The sequence below is a fragment of the Urtica dioica genome, chromosome 12 (genome assembly GCF_054948205.1).
Source record: "Urtica dioica subsp. dioica isolate 48M chromosome 12, U.dioica_male_clone48M_v1_H2, whole genome shotgun sequence".
NCBI lineage: Eukaryota > Viridiplantae > Streptophyta > Magnoliopsida > Rosales > Urticaceae > Urtica > Urtica dioica.
This window is the reverse complement of record NC_142767.1, coordinates 9176640-9199225: the sequence shown is the minus strand read 5'-3', so window position 1 is coordinate 9199225 and position 22586 is coordinate 9176640. Positions and strand designations below refer to the sequence as shown.

The window sequence follows — 22586 nt, the reverse complement described above, 5'->3', positions numbered from 1 at the left end:
ATCAAGTATCTAGCCATAAGAGAACGTGTTAAAGATGATAAAGTGATCATCCAACACATTAGCACTGATTTGATGATTGCCAATCCTTTAACTAAAGGCATGCCACCAAAGAAATTTAAGGATCATGTAGAAAGCATGTGACTTGGTTCCATAATGGAATCTTTCGTTGTACGGTACTTTTATTTGATAAACTCTTATTTCAGTTTGATATTTTCTCGTATAGTTGTGCACATTCATTTTAATTTATCAAGAAAAATCGTATCAGTGGACCCATAATAAACATATGGTTTATTCACTAAAGAATAAAAAAAAAGGGCTACTGAATTGAGAGACTTGATATATTGTAATACATGGAAGATAATACTCACTCATAGAGAACCTACCGCCATGATTCATATATTTTGTTTCTTTGTAACTTTTGAGCTATATGGACCAATTGGGAGAATGTAAGAATATTTCATTAATGAAGAAATATTTCTCTCCAATATAATGGTCTATATATATATAAAGTTGACCAACTAATTGATGGCCAAAATTGTGCTCAAATTAATGGCCGAAATCAAGTAATTACCTACGATAGTAGGATTGTGATTTTCCTCATTGATGACTATGAGGCTATAAATACAAGCGTTTTGGGGTGAGAGCGAGAGCTTAGAAGAACCTCGAAATATCTCACCGAAGTCGGAGTCCGAAACTCGCCGGAAAACACAACAATGGCCGGAGGTAATTCGATCATTTTCGCTTCCGCTTTAACGTGTTTTTGTCGTTAGAACACCTTTAGTATGTGTAATAAGTTCTTACATATTCATCTAGTTTTACAATTGATATGTTAAATACAAGTTTTTGAGACAACCTATTACAATGTAATAGGTTATCTCAGAAACTTGTATTTAACATAAATTTACTTGATAAAAGTGTTTTTTTGTGTTTTTGTATTTGTATTCATCTACTTCTACAATTGATATTTGTGCTTGGTATAAGTGATTTTTTTTGTACGAAACTCGATTGTTTATGTGTAAGATTTTTTTTATTAGGCGATGTAAAGAATTAAAGTTGTGAAGGAAAAAATTGAATTCATAAACAAATTGACAGGCACGCATCCATGCAATATTTGGTATTATAATCTCATTAAAAAAAGTTTCAAGGAAGAAAAAAAAATCTTAGTGTCCACATCAGCATATTTTTTTATAATAAAAATCGTCTTCGTAAGAATATCCATGTCAGCATTCCAAGTCGTTTTATAATGCATTTGGAGTCATATTTTTATAAGAGTTTAAGACATTTTTTAAATGTCTCCATAAATATGTCCACATCAACATTTTTTTGCCTGCATGGACCCCTTTATTAAGATGCTTCATAAATATTTGGAGTCGTTTTTCTTAAAGATTTCTAGATGTTTTTTAAACGTCTTAAAAAGCATAAACTTTTTAAGTCACTCATATAGAGGTCATTTTTTAATGTCATGAAATGTTTTTTAAGTCATGTTTTTGATGTCTTAAAATGTAATATTTGTAGTAGTGAACTCTAAGCCCAGATATGAAACTCTTCATCCAAACACCGTGTGATGTAGCTTCAAAACAAGATACGAACTCAGCTTCCATAGTGGAAGTAGCAGTCAATGTCTGCTTGGTGCTTCTCCAAGACACAGCTCCGCCAGCCAGTATAAAAACATACCCTAAAGTGGATTTTCTTGAATCCATGTAGTCAGCGAAGTCAGCGTCAGAGTAGCCAACCACCTCTAATTCATCGGTCCGTCTGAACATAATCATGTAGTCCTTTGTTCCTTTAAGGTATGTCATAACCTTCTTTGCAGCTTTCCAGTGGTCAAGACCTGGGTTACTCTGATTTCTACCAAATACTCCAACAACATATGAAATATCAGTTATGGTACAAACCTGAGCATACATAAGGCTTCCTACTGCGGAAGCATATGGAATATCCTTCATTTGTTCTCGTTCAAGGTCATTCTTTGGACATTGATCCAAGCTGATTTTGTCGCCCTTCACGATATGAGCTACATTTGATGAACAATCTTTCATCCGAAATCTCTCTAGAACTTTGCTGATATAGGTCTCTTGAGACAAACCCAAAATTCCTCGTGATCTTTCTCTATGTATCTTAATGCCAATGACATAAGATGCATCACCCATATCTTTCATATCAAAGTTTTTTGAAAGAAATTGTTTCACCTGATACAACATTCCATTATCATTAGTCGCAAGCAAAATATCATCCACATGTAGAACAAGGAAGCATATCTTACTCCCACTAACCTTTTGATATATACATTGATCCATGACATTCTCTTCAAAACCGAATGAAGTGATAACATCATGGAACTTTAAATATCATTGGCGGGGGGCTTGTTTCAAATCGTAAATGGATTTATTCAGCTTGCAGATTAAAGGCTCACCATCACTAGAGGAGAATCCTTCAGGTTGTTTCATGTAAACCTCTTCCTCTAGATCCCCATTAAGGAATGCCGTTTTCACATCCATTTGATGTAGTTCAAAGTCGAAGTGAGCTACTAATGCCATAATCATGCGAAGAGAATCTTTCTTTGATACGGGAGAAAATGTATATGTGTAATGATTCCTTCTCTTTGAGTAAACTCTTTGGCTATAAGTCTTGCCTTATGTCTCTCGATGTTGCCTTGTGAGTCTTTCTTTGTTTTAAAGACTCATTTGCATCCAATGGCTTTTACACCATCAGGTAACTCGATGAGATCCCAGACTTTATTAGTTTCCATAGAGTTCATCTCCTCAATCATGGCTTTGTGTCATAAGTTAGATTATTTAGAACTTACAGCTTGTGAAAACATTTCGGGATCATTTTCGGCTCCAATTTTGCAGTCTATTTCTTCCAAATACACTTCATAATCACTATGGATTGCTGATCTCTTAACTCTAGTAGATCTTCTCAATGTTGTTCATCATTATCTTGAGGATCTTGTTGTTCAATCGGTTGTTTGATTGGTTGTTCAACATGATCTTGATCAGCATTATTAGCTTGTGGAATTTCAGCAGCTGATTGTCTTACACACAATTGAGCTTGAGTAGTGTGTATGATAATCAATCTATCACTTGAACTAGAAGGTTGAACTTCATTATGATCTAATACAGAGACTGAGTCACGCAGTTGGTCCCTCCTACTAATTAAGTCATTCTCAAGAAATTTCGCATTTCTTGATTCCACAATCCTAGTACTGTGAGATGGACAATAGAATCTATAAGCTTTAGACTTTTCGGCATATCCAATGAAATACCACTAATAGTCCTAGGGTCTAGTTTCTTTTCTTGTGGATTATAAATTCTTACTTCGGACGGGTATCCCCAAACGCGTATATGTCGCAAACTAGGTTTCCAACCTTTGAATAACTCAAAAGGTGTCTTTAAAACAGCCACCCTTGGAACTCTGTTTAATATATACACAACCGTCTTTAGTGCTTCACTCCACAAGAATTGAGGAAGTTTTGTGTTACTCCTCATACTTCTCACCATGTCCATTAAAGTTCGGTTTCTTCTTTCTGACACACCATTCTGGTCTGGAGTACCAGGCATAGTGTATTGGGCAACAATCCCATGTTCTTGAAGAAACTTCGCAAATGGCCCAAATGATTGTCCATTCTCAGTTTATCTACCATAATACTCTCCACATCTATCTGATCTCACTATCTTGATTTGTTTACCACATTATTTTTCTACTTCAGCCTTGAAAACTTTAATGGCGTCTAAAGCTTCGTCTTTAGAAAAAAGTAAATAGAGATACATATATCGTGAGAAATCATCTATGAAGGTGATAAAATGTTTTGGACTACTTGCATCCATGTCAGGACAACAAGTATCTGTATGTATGATTTCTAACACCTCAGTACTTCTCTTTGCACCATTTTTAGATTTGTTAGTTTACTTTCCCTTAATGCAATCCACACAAGTCTCAAAGTCAGTAAAATCAAGAGCACTAAGTACTCCTTCATCCACCAACCTTTTAATTCTCAAAATGGAGATATATCTCAATCTCCGATGCCACAATAGAGAAGAATATTTATTCATGACACAACGCTTCAACCCAGCAGTAACATTCAAGGAGTTATAAGTAATGTAATTGAATAAAGACCATCAGACAACATACCATAACCTACAATTTCGGATTTATTTAATAATGTAAAACCAGTATCCGAAAAGTTAAAGTCAAAACCAAAGGGCACAAGTCTTGAAACTGAAATTAAATTCCTTGAAAACTAGGAACATAAACGGTCTTTTCCAAATGCAATCCACTACTCAACACCAAATTGCAAGAACCGATAGTCTCAACATGTTATCTCATCATGCTCCCTGAATGGATGTATTGCTCACTTCCCACTGGCTTTCGTAGGTTTTGCGTACCCTGCAAGCTATTTGAGACATGGATTTAGAATCAGAGCCAATCTACCAAGTATTATGACCAACATTTGTTGGATTTGATTCATAACATACAAACAAAAATTGAATACTTTTCCTGTCAAGCAAATTTTTGAACTTAGAGCATTCTTTCTTCATGTGTCCTTTCTTCTTGCAAAAGAAACACTTTGACTCTTTCTTAATGTCCTGTTTGACAGGGATCTTGCATTTGTCTTTGGCATGATCTTTCTTCTTCCTTTCAAAAAAGATCAGATTCACTTTCTCACCCCATTCCATAGCCAACCGATGCTCTTCTTGAACACACATGGTCATAAGTTCATTAAGTGACCATTTATCCTTATGTGTGTTATAAGAAATCTTAAAAGAGCCATATTGCTGGGGTAGAGTGCACAGAACAAAGTGAACCAGAAAGGTTTCTGACATATCAACTTCCAAAGTCTTTAATTGAACCATAATATCCCTCATTCGCATGATATAATCACGCACACCTCCAATCCCAATAAGCTTCATGGATGAGAATTGCATGATAAGAGTACTTGCCAAAGCCTTATCCAAAGTGACAAATTGTCCATCTATTTTTTTCATTAAGAGATAAACATTGTCATATATCTAAATAGAACCCTTAATCCCATCAGATACTTTGGTCTATATGAACATAACGCAGATGCGATTAGATCGCTCCCACTTCTCATAAAGATCAACCTGATATGGGGGTACTCATCTTAGTGATTTCAAGTGGTTCAGGCTTTCTTATGGCATAGTCAATATCCATCCATCCAAGCTGAAGGAGAACTCTCTCTTTCCATACCTTAAAACTGTCCCCTCGAGTTCGGGAACATCGCATTTAACATCAGAGCAACTAACAAGTTGACTAGCTGCAATTTACATAGATTAAACATGCTTATTAAAATTTGTTTTTGAAGAAAAAAGCTATATCATGTTTTACCAATATAAAATCATGTGTTTACTCAATGAATCTAGAGACATAAAACTTGTATGTGGGCTAAAGTTTTAATTCCAATAGATTCACACGATCATGATAAAACTATCAAACTATATTTCTTTTCCTAATACCTGTGGGTTAGTTAGGAAAAATAATTTGATATTTTATCCTAATTAATCATACAAATATTACAAAATTCCTGTGGGTAGATTCCATATTATAATATAATTAACCACAACTATTGTTTTATGTGATATTAACTATAAATATACAATCTAAATTAATTAAAGATGTTGTGGCTACTCTCTAATAATTAAGACCATATAAATCACTAAACAATATAACAAATAATATTGTGCTAGTCATTAATTTTCAAAATGTTATATGCATATTTCAAAAATAATAATAAAACATATAACTTCTAACTAAATGACATATTGACACAATATAGTTTAAAATGAAACATGTGCATATAATACATAGTGATGCAAATAAATAAATTATATGCACTTATATTATTTATCTTTCATCTAATGCTATATTGAATGAATAGGTTCGATATGAATAGCAGCACATAAACATATATGTCCTAACAATGTCTCAACCTTAAATAAAAGAATACGATAAAACATTGATTCAATTCATAGCAAAACAACGTAGCAATATTACACGAGATCCCAATTAAAAGGCATAACACGGCCAATTATGCCAGAACATGCCAAACGACATGAGACCGAATTACATGTCGTTTTTTTATCGTTTTCTACCTTTAGATGGATCGTAATAACCCAGTTGAAACTCATATAGTGACCCGGCTCGTTCTCTCTCATTATGGCACCGAATTAAGCGTTTCAAAAGCCAAAAGAATCACAAAACAATTTTCCAAAGGATGTCCATAATTATTTTTCATGTTTTAACGTCAAAAACATAAAACTCATAAACACCAAAGATCATGTAATTTTTCTAAAACAAGGCAGAGGTTATTTGAGTCTCTGATACCAAATGTAAGAACTTATTACACATACTAAAGGTGTTCTAACGACAAGAACACATTAAAGTGGAAGCGAAAAGGATTGAGTTACCTCCGCCATTGTTGTGTTTTCCGGCGAGTTTTGGACTCCGACTCCGACGAGCTATTTCGAGGTTCTTCTAAGCTCTCGCTCTCACCCCTAGATGGTGTTGGTTTTCTGAATGTGTGAGTGAGCTTAGGGACCCCAAAACACTTGTATTTATAGCCTCATAGACATCAATGAGGAAAATCACAATCCTACTATTGTAGATAATTACTTGATTTCAGTCATTAATTTGAACACGATTTTGACTATTAATTAGTTGGTCAACTTTACATATGGACCATTATATTGGAGAGAATATTTCTTCATTAATGAAATATTCTTACAGAATACAAATACAAATACAAAAACACAAACAAACACTTTTATCAAGTAAATTTATGTTAAATACAAGTTTTTGAGACAACCTATTACATAATTTAACTCACAAATGAAAGTGTAATATGTTGTCTCAAAAACTATATTTCACTTCCGCCAAATAGCTCGCAACTATATCCAAACTGAGGTATACTCCATCAAATTCCAATTCCTAATAGACAGTAACCAAAGATCTGGAACAAACAACGAAAAAGCACAAATTCAATGTAAACAAGATATGTGAAGTAATGAATAACCGTTTGTACCATGTAATTTTTCCTTAAGCTCGATACCAACCATTTCTTCTTATATCGGGGGTCATTTTATACATGAACAAGGAAAAATTAACACTAGAAGTACAAATAAATATAAATAAAATAAAATAAATACTTACCTACGATAAAAAGAAAATAATGTTCCTATTCTTCATCGGCCCATTTTCCAACAGCTTTTGACATTTCATGTACTTTTACATGTTACCAAACATACAACTTACAAATAGTCTAACATATAAGAAAAAATACTCACAAAAAATTGAGACCAATAAGAGTCAGACTTGGTTCAGCCATTTCCCCGATCGTGTTCATCTTCTACTTGACCAACAAAACCACTAAAAATATCCCTCAAGATTCCAACAGAGCAACAAAAGCTAAATCATGGCATCAAATTTCTATTTAGTTTATAAAACGATGCAATCAATTAAAATTACCACCAATTTAAAGGAAATTGACTTGGCATCAGTAGAATCCACTTAACCACAAAACCCCGAAAACATCCATACTTACATAGGTCCATATAAAAAAATTAAGTAATACAACAATTACTTTCTTTCTTATGGAGGCAAGCGTATAGTCCGCCCCTCATTCTTCTCCATTCTTATAGTTAACAACACAATCAACCTGAATGGTCATAAATAAATATTTAAAAAATTGTATCAAACAGTCTTTTCTTTATGTACCCAAGATACACTTTTCAAATCATCGAAAGCAAAAAGTAATATGAAGCCACATACATCATCTTCCACAAATATTTCATGCGAAAGTATAATGAGAAATAAAAAACCTAGATTCTTCTTTTGTCACACCGAATCACCGCCTTGTGGACCATCCAGTATGGAGGTCAGAACGCGAAGCTGCAGATCAGTGGCGCATGTTACCCCAGTTTGGTTGGTAACAATTACCGTCCTTCCTCTTTTGTTAGACTGCGGTCTACTTGGAGAAAGATCGGTGACACCGATCAAACGCAACATGAACTCCTTGAGTTCACCCCAGTGGATCAAAGTCTATCTATGTCTCTTGAGCTAATAGCACTTTGAGGTTAGATGACCATGATCCTGATGAAACTAGCAATATTTGGACTTGTCGGAAGTCGCAAGATCTTTTTGGATAGGAACCACGGTAGTGACTTGTCACACGTCAAGGTCAAGATTCGACCTGTCGTTGTGTTCAGTGGTGTAAACGTGGAGTATTTCCAGAAATTATCCATAAGTTGTGGTTTATGTGGTGGCGGTTGACTCTTTGAAGACTGACCTCCCATGTTCCTTCTTTTCCGAGAGTCTCACGCTCGTTGTTAGGTTCATCTCGGCGACGAGAGCTTTGGTTGTTGCTCTTTCGGTCGTCGAGGTAATCTTTGACTCCCATGAAAGTCTTGGCGTATGTCTTAAGTTCGGCCATAGTATAAGGTACACGACCGACGACTGACTTTAGGAAGTCGCTTGTGCACACGTCATCGAAGATCGCGGAAGTCGTATCTCCGTCATTGAATCGATCGACCTTATTTGATTCCTCAGTGAATCAAGCGAGATACTTTCTCAGAGACTCGTCATTCTCTTTCCTGATAGGTCATAAGTACATCTTGGTCTTCTTTTGGACCATAGACGTAGCTAAGCGTTCGAGGAATATGTCATTCAGGTCTTTGAACGATTGGATGCTCCTTAGTCTTAAACTTTTGAACCACTCAAAATGGAGTCCGGTGAGTGTGAGACATATCGCCTGGCACATGGCCTTATGAGTCACCCCTTGCATCATCATCCGGATCTCATAATGCTGAATGTGATAAGTAGGATCCTCCTTCCCATCGTAGGGAGCGAGATTCAAAAGTTTGAAGTTTTCCGTGTAGGACTTGACCAATATTTGTGTCGTCAAAGGGCGAGGAAGTTTCCTCCACGGCACCGTATTTTTGGTAGCCGTTTATGCCGGATTCTCAGATGTCATGAGTTTCGTTTCAGAGGTTGTGAATCATTGTGACAATATCAAGAGCAATGGTCGGAGTAACCTCTTGCTCAGGAAGAGTTACTTGCCTTTTATTCGACCCTTGGTTCGTGTGTGGCGGTTATCGTTCGTGGAAGCCACAAGGGGTGCATTAGGCCGAGAGCTCATGTGCTCTATCAAGACCTCACCTCGCGCGTTGCGTTGGGCGGTCAAATGATCCCTTAGATTTTGGTTCATGCAAGAAGGCATGAGCTTCGCCTTGGACGTCTCATCTTTCGAGCACCTTGGCTTTCTACAACGCCTTCCCTTTGACCAAGTCAATCATGGGCCGAACGTTGGGAGTTTCCTTCCTGGGAAGCGACAGGTGCATTCGTTGTCTTAGGCTGAGGATCCGAAGGTCCAGCTCCATTTGTTATGGGGAGTACCCCATCGTCAACTAGAAAAGTCTTAGTGTGTTAAGAATCCTCAAGACCCTCGTAATTGGGATCATCCTCTTGATCCTCATTGTTGAGGTTTTCGGGGCCCTTGTTGGGAATCCCCTCTATTTGCATAGGCTGTTTCGCAGCCAGTTGGCAACGAAACCTACCACTAGCCTCTTGAAGCTCACGAATATTCTCCTATATCTCGTTCATATGGGTGTCCCGTACGTTTTGAGTTGGAGATGAAGAACGAGTCGATCTCCCTTTGGGAGTGACTCTTTATCACCACGCGCTTGAGAGCGCAAGAAGTATTAGGAACTACCCACCACGTTATTGGGGTTTTTTCCTCACTCAGAACGTGTCGGTTGTTGATTGTAAATCTTTTCTCGAGTATGAGAAATATTAGATTTTTTAGAAGAAAAAAGAAGAAGATGGTGGAAGGGATTTGAGGCTGTTAAGTCGGGAAGTCTCCTATTTCTAGCGCCAAATGTTGTCGATGTAAAGGGAACAACTATTTAAGACTTTAGACGGCTCAACCCAAGGCCGGACCAAGTGGCTGAGTCCGAGCCGGGTATGCGGAACTCGAAAGTCACGAGTGTCGCTCCTCTAGATGAAGGACGTTCTTCGTTCGTCGTAAAGATATGAGAATAAGAAATAGAAGAAAATAAGTTAGATGGGCGCAGAGACAGTGCCTCTGGCATGCGCTCCGACGTTCAATATTACTCTGATTGTTATGCTTGAGGTGGAGGCACCGATATTCATAGATAATAATTTAGGAGATTTGAGGCTTGATAAGAAGAAACTGTGTTCGGAGAGTTCTCGGCAACGTTTTAGAGCACAAAAAATAAATTGGTCGAGGCGAATTTAAATGAGAAAATATCACCTTACAGCCAACCTTCCACTGTTCCAAAAACAAAAAATCCTAAGCCGAGAAAAGCAAAGGCTAAGGATAATAGGAAGAATGTGGTCGATTGGGACGACTTGAGAAGGAAGGTGATGAACAGTGGTAGGGAAACTAAAAGAACAAAAGATTCAGTGGACTCGTTGGACTACGAATAGCTGTTAGAATGACTAATGTTAAAGACATTTTTGATATGTTGGCAGAAAGAATGAAGGTTTTTTTCCTCTCTCAATCCACTTGCATGCACACTTTTACACTTTCCAGCAACATTTCGTACAAAGTTGCTGCAATATAATCAGATTATCTCATAAATACTACACACAATCACGTTGCAAGAATTCTTAAACCGAGTGGTCAAAGATCATGGGAGCATTGATCTTGAATGGTTGAGAGATGTTCCCCCAGATAAGGCAAAGTGAGTTGCTCCCAATAATATCACCGGTTCCTTTAAGAATATCAACAAATGGCTAGGTATGCCAATGTTTAAGACATCACTTGATAAATAACCATGCTTTCTCTATTTTATACAGGGATTACTTACTAAGCATTCGAGGGCTGGGATTGAAAAGTGTAAGTTGTGAAGGAATGATGTTTTTCTTATTATTCATCTGGCAGAGAAAGGCAATATATACACGTATAGACAATATACACAATAACTACACACTATTTCTTAATAACTAACAGAATAACTAATATCTCTTAATTTTAGGAATAGAATAATTTACTTTCTATTTTAACTCTAACCTACTTATTAAGATATTCTAGCTAATCTGATACCAATTAAGAAACTATTTTCCACACTCCCCCTCAAGTTGGTGCATATATATCATACATACCCAACTTGTTTACAAAAAACTCAAAAACTGGTTGAAATAACCCCTTAGTCAGAATATCTGTTGTATGCTCTTTGGTGGTTACGTAGGGCGTACAAATGATTCCATCCTCCATATTCTCTTTTATGAAATGACGATCAATCTCTATATGTTTAGTTCGATCGTGTTGCACCGGATTTTGAGCGATACTGTATTTTGAGCGATACAGGGATTACTTACTAAGCATTCGAGGGCTGGGATTGAAAAGTGTAAGTTTGGAAGGAATGAATTTTTTCTTATTATTCATCTGGCAGAGAAAGGAAATATATACACGTACAGACAATATACACAATAACTACAGACTATTTCATAATAACTAACAGAATAACTAATATCTCTTAATTTTAGGAATAGAATAATTTACTTTCTATTTTAACTCTAACCTACTTATTAAGACATTCTAACTAATCTGATACCAATTAAGAAACGATTTTCCACACTCCCCCTCAAGTTGGTGCACATATATATCATACATGTCCAACTTGTTTACAAAAAACTCAAAAACTGGTTGAAATAACCCCTTAGTCAGAATATCTGCTGTCTGCTCTTTGGTGGTTACGTAGGGCGTACAAATGATTCCATCCTCCATCTTCTCTTTTATGAAATGACGATCAATCTCTATATGTGTTAGTTCGATCGTGTTGCACCGGATTTTGAGCGATACTGATTACTGCTTTGTTGTCGCAAAACAGCTTTAGAGGAAGCTCAGCCTCTTTCTTCAGATCTTCAAGGACTCTCCTTATCCGTAGCAATTCACATATACCGTTAGCCATGGACCTGAACTCTACCTCAGAACTACTTCTTGACACAACGCTTTGTTTTTTGCTTCTCCACGTGACTAAGTTTCCCCACACAAAGGTACAATAACCTGATGTAGACTTCCGATCACTTGGGTCTTCCCAATCTGCATCCGTAAATGCTTCCACAGCTCTGTTTTCGCCCTTCTTGAATAATAGTCCCTTTCCTGGACAACTCTTAAGATATCGGAGGATCCTGTGTGTAGCATCCAGGTGCTCCTCACATGGACTATGCATGAATTGACTCACTAGGCTCACATCAAAGGCTATGTCGGGCCTTGTGTTCGCTAAGTAAATCAGTCTTCCTACTAGCCTTTGATACTGCTGAACATTAACTGGAACACCGTCTACAATATTCCCGAGCTTTTGGTTTGGGTTTATTGGAGTTTCAGTAGGTCTACATCCACTCATTCCAGTATCCTTCAAAAGATCTAGTATGTATTTTCTTTGAGAGACAACAATTCCCTTTCTTGATCTAGCAAAATCCATGCCAAGAAAGTATCTCATTTCACCTAGATCTTTTATTTCAAACTCCTTGGCAAGCTTCTCTTTCAATTTTTTTAGTCCTCCATAGTCGTCTCCTGTAAGGATGATTTCATCGACATAAACGATTAACACTGAAATCTTCATATCTCTTAAGAACTTTGTGAATATTGTATGATCCGATTGAGCTTGATTGTAACCCTGCCCTTTCACGAACTGGGTGAATCGATCGAACCAGGCGCGAGGTGATTGCTTCAGCCCATAGAATGTCTGCTCTAACTTGCAGACCTTGGATTCAAACTCACTTTCAAATCCTGGCGGTGGACTCATGTAGACTTCTTCCTCAAGCTTTCCATTAAGGAATGCATTATTTACGTCAAATTGTCTCAGCGGCCAGTCAAGGTTTGCTACGATAGACAACAGAATTCTCACACTGTTTAGCTTAGCAACCGGAGAGAATGTTTTTGTATAGTCTATCCCATATGTTTGAGTGAATCCCTTGGCTACAAGTCGCGCTTTAAGTCGTTCAAGGGTGCCATCAGCTTTCATCTTCGGTGTGAAGACCCATTTACGCATTTATCTCCTAAAAAAAGCCTTTTTCCACTTAGGTTGAGCTAATGCCTCCTGAATACTACAAGGAATATGGATCTCAGATATGTTTGTGGTAAATGTGGAAAAAGAAGAAGAGAGTTTTGAGTATGAAACATAGGACGAGGTAGGATATAAAGGATATTTCGTACATGTGCATTTTTCTTTTTCTAAGAGCAATTGATAAATCGGAATCAGAGATAGACTTACTGTTTTCATATTCTGGTTCCGGTTCGGATTCTTGGCTTCATGGAGAGGTAATAGCTTCTATATCTCGAGTAGGGACCAATCTCACATATACCTTTTCAAATAGATTACTTGCCCAATCATTGTATATGTCCTCAGTAATATTTCCTGATTTACTTGCTGACTCTGTGATTCTTGGTTGATTTTCTTTATTTAAAATCGTGGACTCAATATCACTTGCAATTTGAACATCAATTATTTCCTTATTTATATTTCCTGTTTCATTAACAACAATTATTTCCTCATTTTCAAAGTCATGACCCTGCACAAAATCAAGAGATTAATATGTAAATTTAAAGACAGAATCTTCAAAATTAGTCTCCCCCTGAAGATGAGTGGTAAAAAAAGGTTTATGCATGCTCAAAAAATATGGTATCCATTGTAATTGTTGTTTTTGTGTGGATGGATCAAAACATTTATACCCTCTTTGAGTCGGAGCGATTCCCACAAAACACATTTTCTTTCCTTTAGGATCAAGTTTACTCGCATTCCTATTAGGATTTCGAATAAACACGGTACACCCAAAAAAATTTAACGGTATAGAATGAAACACCCTTGATTTTGGAAATTCATTTTGAAGAATGCTAATGGGTGTTTTAAAGGATAATATCTTTGATGGCATGTGATTAATAAAATAAGTTGCATGTTAACACTGTCCCCCCATAGATAATGTGGAATTTTGGTTGAAAACATTAAAGCACGAGTGACTTCAAGAATGTGTCTATTTTTCCTTTCTGCTATGTCATTTTGTGGTGGTGTATCTACACATGAGCTTTGATGAATAATCCTTTTTTCTTCAAAAAATTTGTGTAAGGTGTGTGCAAAATACTCACGTCTATTATCACTCCTAATCATTTGTATCTAAGTATTAAACTATGTTTGAATCATATTATAGAAATTTTTTAAAACAGTTTCTACCTCAGATTTTTCTTTCAGCAAAAAAACCCATGTTACCCGTGTGTGATCATCAATTAGAGTTAAAAACCATCTTTTTCCTGAACATGTCGGTACTCTAGAAGCACCCCATATATCACTATGGATAAGAAAAAAAAGTGTAGTTGGTTTATAAGCTCTAGGTGGGTAGGAGTTTTTATGATGTTTTGCTAAAGCACAAATGTCACAGTGAAAAGAAGAAATGTTTTTTATTCCTGAATAAATCCGAAAACAACATTTTCAAATAGTAAAAACTAGGATGTCCTAGACGGAAATGCATTAGATAAATCTCTTTATTACTTGGACATGAGACAATGTGTAGGCAAGTCTCCTCTTGACCTTTATGTGAGTCCATCACTTTCTCTAGCACTGCCAATCATCCTCCCTGACTCCAGATCCTGAAATACACAATGAGAAGATTCAAAGATAGCACGACATTTTAGATCTTTGGTTATTTTGCTAATAGAGAAAAGGTTGCATGAAAGGTTATGGACATGTAGCACTTTGGTCAAGGGTAGTGAAGGTGAGGTAATTATGTTTCCGTTATCTGCAATTGCATAAAAGTTACCATTGGAAATTTTTACTTTCCTATTTCCAGTAGAATGTTTATAGGTTGAGAATAAGGTGGAATTTCTCGTCATGTGGTCACTTGCTCCTGAGTCAATGATCCAAGTATTTTTGTCTTTTGAACATAGGTAAGAGGAGGGTATGGATACTGTTCTACCATTTTGGACGAAGGAACATGAAGGGGTGTCGGGGCTGGAATTTTTGGAGGACTGTAGTAGTTTCAGGAGTTGCTCGATTTGTTCATTTGTGAAATATTGCTGTCCCGAGTTGACTTGTTCTTCTTGTGAAGACTCAGTCGTGGTCTTAAAAGCCTTCTCATTCTTCTTATTTCCTCCTGGTGGTCTTCCGTGTATCTTCCAGTAGGTTTCACTCGTGTGCCATAACTTTTTGTAGTGATCGAACCATGGCTTCTTCCTATCTCCTTCTTGTCCATTCCCCCGTGTGAAAAGTGCAGATGGTTCAGCCGAGACAGGTTCCTCGGTGTTTATCAGGATCTTCCTTCAGTTTGCCTCCTGCCTGATTTCGGAGAAGACTTCTCTCATTGAAGGAAGTGGACGCCTTCTTAGGATCATCCCCTTTGCTTCTTCGAGATCCCTATTAACACCAGCGAGAAACATGTATACGCGATCATTTTCTTCGCGTTTTTGTTGTCGCGCGTAGTCAGCGGCACTCTCCTATGTATCCTCGTGGCACTGGTCCAGCTCCTGCCACAGGGACATCATCTCGTTGTAGTAGATCGCCACGTCTCTGCTGCCTTGCTTGGACTGCCATAGCTTCGTCTTCAACTCGAAGATCTGCGATGAATTTCCAAGATCAAAGTAGGTTTCCCTAACTGAGTCCCATATTTCTTTCGCCATCTTCATGAACCTGTGAGGCTTAGCGATTGTAGCTTCCATGGAGTTGAGAAGCCACGCCATCACCAGTGAGTTCTCCGATCTTCAGATTTGGTAGCCTTCATCGCCTTCCTTTAGTTTCTTCACTTCGCCAATTAGATAGCCCAGTTTTCCTCTTCAGTCGATACCAAGCTTTACTAATTGAGACCATTCCAGAAAATTCCTTCCATTCAGCCTATGACCAGTTATGAGCATAGATGAATGGATGAATGATTGAGATGTCTCCATATTGTTTGCTTGAGTGTTTTGGGATGAGGAATTTTTGGTGGTCGGTGTGATTACCATCGAATTAGGTTAAGAGTCTAGGCTCTGATACCGTGCAAGTTTGGAAGGAATGAATTTTTTCTTATTATTCATCTGGTAGAGAAAGGCAATATATACACGTACAAGTAATATACACAATAATTACAGACTTTCTTAATAACTAACAGAATAACTAATATCTCTTGATTTTAGGAATAGAATAATTTACTTTTTATTTTAACTCTAACCTACTTATTAGAGATATTCTAGCTAATCTGATACCCATTAAGTAATGATTTTCCATAAAAAGTGTGGAGTGTGTTCAGCTCCTAACATTCCACCATCTTGCATTCCCAGTAAGGGTCCTTTATCTGCATATTAGTTAATAAACACAATGAACCAAAGTGTTGCTTGTCTTTTCTTTTCCCTAGGCTAATCGACATGTTGCATTTTCATTTTCATAAAGGTTGATACAAACGTCGGAAGAATAGCAGTACGTCTAGGTTGGGTCCCTCTCCAACCACTTCCTGAGTCTCTTCAATTACAACTTCTGGAACTGTAAGTATTCATATAATCCCATAACAATTGAATTAATAATGTCATCGTTGGAGATTCCTGACCAGTCCTTTGTAGGTACCCGATACTCGAGTCAATTCAAAAGTATCTCTGGTCAAGGTTATGCAAGCTTGATCAACGGACACTGTAAGTCCATAGCTCGACCCATTAATAAGTTATCTTAATTAGTCATCCTTAGACACAAATTATAGCATGGTATACTCGAATAGCTGTAATTAACTGTTTATCTAGAGAATTGTTAATAAATAATGAATTACCGTGGCGCAGGTATGAGCTACACTACCAGATGATAACATTTGGGAAGGTATTCCATTTTTCTGTCAATCCTGCATTCCTTGGCTGAATATGTATTTCTGAATTAGCATAAAAATTGAGATTTTCCATCTTTTGAAACAAATTCCTATGCAGGTGTTCTGCACAAAGAGCAAACCAAATTGTAACGCCTGTCCAATGAGAGGAGAGTGCAGACATTTTGCTAGTGCTTTCGCAAGGTATGCAGCTAAACAAACAAACAAAAAAATGCAGCAAATAATATCTCTGTTCTTCTGTGAGCAAGCCTTGAAAAAAAAGTGTATTAAATACGGTACTAGTCTTGAGAAATTATGTCTAGCTTTTAATTCACATAACAGGTACAGATTTGTTGTTAAATAAACTTAAGACATTTAGATTAATTAAAGTAGGACAGCTGTACTTAAATTAGCAATCATGAGATTCATGAAAAAAATAAAAAGCCACGCTATCTAGGAGATGATGCAATAGCTAAGTTTATTTGCAGTTATTTGGTTTTAAGAAAAATTATCAAGATCAAGAAAAATATTTAAATGATAAACCGTACGTCCTTGACGAAAAATAAAAGAGAAACAAAGCTAGAGTAAAACAGCCAACTATATGTATGTTTAACATAACTTGCGAAAGAGATATCACTCTTCTTAGACATCCTCGGTCCTACAGTGATTAAACATCAACTCTGTTCATGCAGTGCAAGACTAGCCATTCCAGGTCCAGAAGAAAAAGGTATTGTGAGCTCAACTGTTCCTTAAACAGAAGATAGTAATCCAGGTGTTGTTATCCATCCTATGGCCCTACCTTCGCCAGATCACAGCTCTATCGCAGAAGTTTGTTCTTCAGACAGCAAAAGGTGTGAACCCATCATAGAAGAGCCCGCATCCTCGGAGCAGGAATGCATAGAGGAGATAGCACTGAGTGATATAGAGGACTTCGAGGACCCCAACGATATCCCCATCATAGAAGTCGACATAAAAGAGTTCACGGAGAATTTACAAAGCTACATGCAAAACAACATGGAGCTCCAAAAGGCTGATATGTCTAAATCCTTAGTTGCCTTGAATCCAAATATGACTCATAGCCCAATACCTAAGTTGAAGAATATCAGTAGACTCCGTAAAGAGCATCAAGTGTAAGTATCTCCCTGTTGTAGAGAGCAAGTATAGCTTGCTATATATGACAGAAAATGTCTAATATGTTTATGGTGTGTCCATTACTAGCTTGGCCATACTCAGGGAGCAAATAGTGTCTATGCTATTCATCTGAAAACACAAATAAAGATAAATAATTGCTCACCGGAACTAACTCAAAATAGGAAGAAACACCATCTAACGCCTCACTCTCTGTTCTATTTGCAGATATGAACTCCCAGATTCACATCTTCTGTTGGACCAGGTGAGTTTATTCATGTACTTCCACTAGAATTTAATTAACTTTGACATGATGTTCTCAGTGATTAATAACAATAACACTTTACAGTTTGATAGCCGCGAACCTGATGATCCGAGCCCAAATCTTTTTGCTATATGGAGACGAGGTAGGCACGGCGTAACATTACTGAATCTTTTTACTAATAGTTATTTGGACATAGTTTGCAAGTATTGCAAGTAACTAGAAAAACAAACTAATTTGGTCTTTGGCGCTTTACAGACCTTTATTAATATTATAAAACTGGACCTAACACCTATGTATTTTGATTGGGCGATATGGTTCATCCGGGGGTGAGATCAAACTTCAAGAAATAGTTCTATCGATGTGAAAACACAGACACAAATGGCTGATCTTTGAATAGGAAAATGAGTAGATCCGCAGGATACTGACAAAAATACTAAATCAAAATCATTTAATATGATACATCAATATAAAATTGATTTTGCAAATTCTGTATGCTTAATTGTTTACAGACGTTTCTAGGTGAAACTGCAAACTCAATTCAACCACCGGTAACTAAACTTAGTATCCATGCTGTTTAGGAAGAGATCTTAAGAGAAAAATGTAATTACTTTTGTAAGTTTTCCTTTGGATTACCCAGGTACCTTGTAGAACAATAATGCGAGGGAGCTTTCCTCTTAACGGCGCATATTTCCAAGTTAACAAGGTTGGTCGTCCTAACATGAGCTGCTTAACCATGTTTCCTAAGATAATTCTTGATCACATATTAAAAAATTAAAATTAATGTAAATGAAAAAATAAAATAAAAAAACAAAGGGGGACACCTAGTCCTCATTCAAATGTACAAAAACTCTTTAGTCTTGCAGTTCTACATAGTCATCCATGTCACTCCACATGATCGGCCAAACTACAACAGACATGTACATCAAAGAAGCCGGTGTACCACTAACCACCTATTTGATCAGCGTCTAACTAGCATTTAACATGGTGACACAAAGAAGCCGGTAACATGATCTAGAAGTCCATGATTACTTCAGGATATTAGATCAAGCGTCACTGTGATCATCATAAACGGTCTTGGCTAGTGCATCGTAACGGTCCTTAAACGACGCATCTATCCAAACCAAAGTATGTACAGGTCGTACACCTTCTGCAAGTGTATAATGTTCCCACTGAGTGATCAACACTCACTCATGTTCCACATATATGACTTTAGATAAGGCTTTCCAGGAGCATATCAGTCATCGACCAAGTTTTGGTTCACCGCCCGATCTCGGATGCCCAGCATGCGATACAGTTTTATACTGAGACTATGGATGATAGTTGTTATTGATTCTGAATGTTATCAGACCTCAACCCACTAATCATATGATGGTAATAAAGTAACTTCTTATCTTATTTAGTACTCATCATCTTCTAGTGAGAAATACTCCTAACACGCCTTCCTCTGGAAAATCGACTCGAGTTTGGGGATATTTTGGAGTCAGTATGGCAGTTATCGACCAGTGATGAAAGCGATCTCAGCGCGGTGATGTGCTTCAAAATTCCTAGGCCCAATACTAGTCTAAGTTTGGCTCCTACATTTGGTGTTAAGTACCCAATATTCTCTCTTTAATTAGTTACTAGATTTGTGAAAAAGAAATCAGGTAACTAATTAAATAAGTGAGAGAATAATAATGGTTGAAATATTCTCTCTCCATTAAATAAAGAAATAAAATATTGTGCTTTATTCTCTCTCATAATTAATTTTCTAATATCTAGGAGAGTAATAATGGTAGAGATATTGTCATCATTATTCTCAAATATCTAGATTCATTAAATATATGAGAAAAATAAGGAAATAAATATCCTAATTTATGATCTGATGGATGAGAGAAAAGTAGGATTTGTAGTCAAGATTCAATGGCTCATGCTTAACTATAAAATAGGAAAGAATAAAGAAGAATTAAATATCTCTAGGAGATTCATAGAATATCTCATTTCTACCACTATAAATAAGCGTCTAAGAGAAAGCAAAAAATGACTTAAGAGCTGATAGCTAAAAATTCGACCAACTCTCCCTATGTTGGACAAAATTCTCTCTCTCCCTCTCCCTCGAAATTCCGCGATTCTATTCCCATAAACATGGTAGGATCTGAAATCATAAATCAGAGTCGTAGTGAGATTCAGAGTGTGTCACACTTTCTTCTTATTTGTCCGGAGATTACGTTTCAGAAGACTACAATATCATCTTCTGAGTGCCATACGACAAGTGTACTAAAGCCATTCTCGGAGATCTGATCGTGGGAGCTAAAGCTAGAAGATCGAGTTATTGACGCTCAGAACGGGATCTTGAAGAACTCGATTAAAGTTTCTGTAGCTAAGGAGAATCCCGTAAGTTTTTATAATGACTCTTCTGTTTAATTCGGTTGCCTGATATTGCTCTCATGCTGAATATTAATTAAAGTAAATCTAGATCTTATTATATAATCAATATTAATTAACCTTGTAAGTGTGATTAATTTTCCGCATGGTTATATGAGTGAATAATCACCAACAGTTAATATAACCTAGAAATCCGTGATCACTTCAAGACTAAGATCAAGTCTCACTGTGACATAGCGATATTGGTTAGTGTGTCGTATTTGTTGCTTAAGCTACACTTCAACAATTTAAAGTCTGTCCAGGCCGTACATAGAGAAACTGTGTAGAATGCTCCCACTAAGTGAGTAGCCTTTCGCCAGTGTTCCATATATGTGATTTTCAATTCAGCTACCAAAGCTTAGATTAATAATCGACCGTGTTTTAGCTCACCGTCGCAACTTAGATGCCCAACATGTAATTCGGTTTAATACATATGCTATGAATGATAATTGTTAATGATTCTAACTAGAAAACAACCCGCTAATCAATAATGCTATTAAAGTAAACTTTCTATTACGTTCATTAATCATTCTTCTTTGATTTATTTTATTTAGTGAACAATATTCATAACACGGTCTTGTCACTTGCCGTTCTCGAGACGGTCTTGTCACTTGCCGTTTTTGGGCGTCCATTTAAACATGCCTTTTTGGGTTGTATTAGCTCCTTGTGGGCCGGATTTGGCGAGTCTCTTTTCTCTATCATTTGGTTGGGATGTCATGTTTCTTGCCAAGGGAAAATGACTCAGTGAATAGCCAACTCATTAAGAACTAATTGTATCTCATCCAATTCATAAACTATGGATTCGTATGGAGGTTGACTTGGATCTGGCCGAATCTTGATGAACGGAGCTGGAATTGGTGCAGTTCCATTGAGAATCTCCTTGAATCCGTGCGAACAAACTTTAGGAAGAACTTGTGACCTCTAGAGAACAAAATTGTTGCAATTGAGTCTGATTGAGAAAAGATTGAGGAGCGGAGGAAATTGGGAGCAGCTTGAAACATTGTTGACGATTCGCTACTTCTAGGATCTGACATTGACGACGCCATTTTTTAGCAAGGTCGTTCACCTTTAGAGCTTTGATACTGTAGAAAATCGTATATTTTTAGTCTATATTGTTAGCTAGAATATCTCCTAGTTAGTTAGATCAGATATTGTTAGATACGTATATAGTTATATTAGATAGTGTTAGATACGTATTCCTACTTTTATGCATTATTTGTTTAACCTATATCCATTTAACTAAGCCGATTTGGCTGAGATCAATATATAAAAAAAAAATATTCCTTCCAAATGTACATGGTATCAGAGCTTACGCTCAAAACCGATCCTATGGAAAAAACACTAACCAATAAAAAATCCTCTTCCTCAAGCAAACAACATGGAGACATCTCAGTCGTCCATTCATTCTTCTATACTCATCACAGAACATAGACTGAATGGAAGGAATTTTCTGGAATGGGCTCAATCAGTGAAGCTTGCAATTGACCGGGGGGAGGGGAATTAAGATACCTAATTGGCGAAATGAAAAAATTGAAGAAATGCGAAGATTGCTACAACGCCTGGAGATCAGAAAACTCGCTCGTAATGGCGTGGCTGCTCAACTTGATGGACGCATCGAACGCCAAGCCTCATCTATTCATGAAGACGGCGAACAAAATCTGGATGTCAGTCAGAGAGACGTACTCGGATCTGGGCAACTATCTCAAATCTTCGAATTGAAGATGAAGTTATGGCAGTCCAAACAAGGAGGAAGATATGTGACCACCTACTACAATGAGATGGTGTCTCTGTGGCAGGAGTTGGACCAGTGCCATGATGACACGTAGGAGAGTGCGACTTACTATGCTCGACAACAAAAATACGAAGAAGACAATTGCGTATACATGTTCCTTGCTGGTATAAACAGGGATCTCAACGAAGTAAAAGGAAGAATTCTAGGAAGACGTCTACTATCGTCAATGAGAGAAGTCTTCTCCAAAATTCGGTTGGAAGAAAACAGAAGAAA

The 22586-nt window shown here is 37.0% G+C and overlaps 1 pseudogene; it reads left to right on the top strand.

Annotated features, from left to right (window-relative positions):
• The first annotated feature begins 10075 nt into the window (after positions 1-10075).
• LOC149378972 (transcriptional activator DEMETER-like) lies at positions 10076-22300 on the top strand (annotated as a pseudogene).
• Positions 22301-22586: the final 286 nt, after the last annotated feature.